At 39.5% G+C, this 3573-nt stretch overlaps 1 long non-coding RNA gene across 1 annotated transcript; it reads left to right on the forward strand.

Annotated features, from left to right (window-relative positions):
• The first annotated feature begins 349 nt into the window (after positions 1-349).
• LOC123334249 lies at positions 350-3127 on the forward strand. The gene is made up of 2 exons (XR_006552080.1): positions 350-678; positions 2472-3127. It is a non-coding gene; the product is annotated as an uncharacterized LOC123334249 (long non-coding RNA).
• Positions 3128-3573: the final 446 nt, after the last annotated feature.

Consider the following 3573-nt stretch of genomic DNA (forward strand, 5'->3'; position numbering starts at 1 on the left):
GCCTGCTTGAGCAGTGAGTGATATTTTTTTCCCTTCAGTGAAGATTTCCTGGCTCCTTGAGTATACAAGTAGCTTTTAGTTAACAGCCAGGAGAGGGTTAACCAATAATTATACCAACCCATATGGACCAGCAATTTGGCCACCCTCCCTGCACTGATTTCCTGCCTCCTCCAATTATCCAGCCTCCCACACCACACCTGGTAGTCAAGGTCCTGTCTCCGCAGTGCAGGACGCTGGTATGGATGCCCTAAAATACACCTGTTGCCAGCAGATTCCTGCAGGTTAATTTCCACTGCCAGAGAAATTGCTCTAAATTGCATTGACTTTCAATGGGCTCCCACTGGCAAACACCTGGAGGCAATCGTCTGCAGATGACTGCCCAGAGACCCAGGTGTGTTTTGGAGGCTGCCTTGCCCCAGTTCATCCTGAGGCGATGTCTTGGTGCTCAGAGTGCAAAACAACTACCCCAGGTTAATAAGTCGCAAAGATATTAACATCCAAAAAGGCTCACAAAGAAAATGAAGGCTAAAGACAACAACCTCTGTCAGCCAGAGCAGGGAAAACTTGCTCAAGAGAGAAGCAGTAAGTGGGAGGTTTCATTCTAACAACCATCCCTGAGCCTCTTAGCAGCCCCTCCCCTTGATGGAAGCAAGATTTCCAACACCAGCATTCCATATGGTAACTGTCTTTTCTCAATATTACTTGCTAATGAGTTGAGTATCTACTTGTACACGCTTAAAGTTATTTTTCTTTCTTCTTTTTTCCCCATCTGCATACAGTTTCTGAATCATCTGATTTTATGAAGAAAGATTCTAACAAAATGTAGATGAAAGATAAAATCCCTAAATGCATTTGAATACCACTAAACTTTTTAAGAACATATTTATTATTATTAAATTAAAACATGCAATTCTTGTATTTATAATACAGTCCATGGAATTCTCCAGGCCAGAATACTGGAGTGGGTAGCCTTTCCCTTCTCCAGGGGAAATCTTCCTGACCCAGGGATTGAACCCAGGTCTCCCACATTGCAGGCAGATTCTTTACCAGTTGAGCCACAAGGAAAGCCCAAGGATATTGGAGTGGGTAGCCTATCCCTTCTCCACGGGATCTTCCCGACCCAGGAATCAAACTGGTACCTCCTGCATTGCAGGTGGATTCTTTAACAACTGAGCTAGGAGGGAAGCCCTTTCTCTAAATTGGGCACAGAGAATTAGACTGTCTGCTGGAAATGACAACACAAATGAAATTTAGATTCAACTCATTTTAAAGGTTGTCTTGTACACTGGCTATCATATTTTGTGTCCAGTGATGGTCACAATTGGTATTAGGATTTCAGCCAAAAATTGCTTCCTCTGAGTATGTAAGGGAAAAGCTGTCTAAAATTAATAATAGGCCTAATGATAATAACTTGGAGAAGGAAATGGCAACCCACTCCAGTATTCTTGCCTGGAGAATCCCATGGATGGAGGAGCTTGGTGGGCTACAGTCCACGGGTCGCAATGAGTCGGACATGACTGAGCAACTTCACTTTCTCCTTCAATGATAATAACTATCTTTCACTGAGTGACATGCACCATTATAAAGCTTTTGCAGATAATCACTTTCAGGTAGGAAGTACTATCTCCAGTGTCAGGGCAAATTTGATGGCAATATAAATTTGGGAAGGAGAAGGGTAAGGAGCTTTTGAACTGCAAGATTGTTAAGCCACTCTGATATTTGCTTTCTGGAAATGAGCTGGAAAGACTACCTGCTGCCTCTTGACAGAGCTGTTTCAACAAAGTCTTCAGCATCCATAAGCTTTGATTTCCATCTAGTCCCAGGTGCTTCTCTGCTAATTTTCTGTTTTAACTGCTTTGATGTGGTTGGGCTTTCTTAAACCACTATCTTTTGCCTTGGTCGTGATGCTGTAGCAAAAAGTTCCAAGATGCTGAGTGGAGATGAATCGCTGACTTCAAATTCAATTATTTGCCTAGTTGATGACAGGCAGCTGTGTAACATCAGGGAATGACTGGAGAAATTCAAGGCCACCAGCCCAAACCAGGAACTGTTATCAGTAGCGTGGTCTCATCTGCCAGTCAGTGTCCTAGCTTGGCCTCTGCTTTATGGGGAGTACGTTATCTCAGCTCTTTTTCACTTCCATTTTCATGTTATAGACCTTTAATTTCACTCTGTCTCTGGGAGCCAAGGGTAGGACAGAGAGAGAAATCAAAAGGCAAAATATGGATCATAACTAGGCGGAACCAATTTAAGACAGTCTTTACATAGTTTAATTTTTCAGAGGAGCTAAATTTATTGGAACCACTGTTATTGTGATATTAGTTAACACAGAGTTTATTCATCTCTATTCCATTTCCCTATGGAACACAATGTTGTGTCTAATAGTTGGGCACATTTTGGTTGTATTTGGAAAGGGGAGAAAAATCCGTAACTTTGAAGAGACACTGGTGCTATCTTTGACCTTTCTTTAGGTATGTTAAACATCTGATCTAAGCCTGGAGATTGAATTGACTGCATCAAGCCAGGTAACAGACGCTACGGAAGCACAAGTACCATTGTTGCTGCATGAGCATTCAAGTATCAACAGTACAAAGCTCACTCTATATTCATATCACATCCATTATCATATGCTTGTTATATGGTGCCAGGACAAAGAAACACGAACTGAACACCTTCTCAAGGACTGAGCACGAGTAAGAATGGTTACTAAGCTTTGTTATTGAAAAATAAAATCAGTGATTATTTATCCTTTTAATAAAGATTTAATGACTATTTATAATGGCCAGGGTCTGTGCTAGGGGCTTGGGAGTCTGTTGTAAACAGGACAGAACTAGTTCCTAACTTCAGGGAGTTTACCGTGAAAGACACGAATAAAGGGAATGGTTTCCTGTGACTACTAAGTACACCGATGTGGCTGATAAATCAAGTTGCAATTTTTGTTATTTCTGTAATTCAATTATGAAAACAAACCAGCTTTATAAAACTGTTTTTAAATTTTTTAAATTTTTATTTAAAAAAGAAAACTATTTCTATTGCTTGTTAAGGATTTAATAACAAGGGGAATAGACGAAGTTCACTTTGACAAGCTGAATAATTGAAGACTTCTGGGGTACTACAAATGGGTCATGTAAGAATCAAGGAATCATAGGAAGCTATAGTTATTCATGTGGATCCTCACGCAGGAGACCCAAAGTCAGAGGCCAGAGACAAATTTGAGTGTATATTGAGCTTGGAAAAAACTTGAATAATGATATATGAAGATCATTATTACAGGCTAAGTGTAGGATGTAAGCTTTGGAAAGCCTGAGAGAGAAACTAAGTTTCAAGAGGGAAATAGGTACTTTATCTTCTGTTCTACTGTCCCGAAGGTATCTATTTTACTCAGTAATAATTGATACTATGTTTTTAAGTTTAAAAAAATCTTAAAATATATTTATATATTTTAATATATATTATAATTTTTTTTTACTATATCTTGTTTAATAGTTTAAGTTAGGGTAAAAGGTTAAGCTGCTACCACAAGACCTAAAAAAGAAAGTGACTTAAGAACAAGTCTTAAGTTGCTTGTTGTCT

Source organism: Bubalus bubalis, chromosome 6 (genome assembly GCF_019923935.1).
Source record: "Bubalus bubalis isolate 160015118507 breed Murrah chromosome 6, NDDB_SH_1, whole genome shotgun sequence".
In the NCBI taxonomy this organism is placed as follows: Eukaryota; Metazoa; Chordata; class Mammalia; order Artiodactyla; family Bovidae; genus Bubalus; species Bubalus bubalis.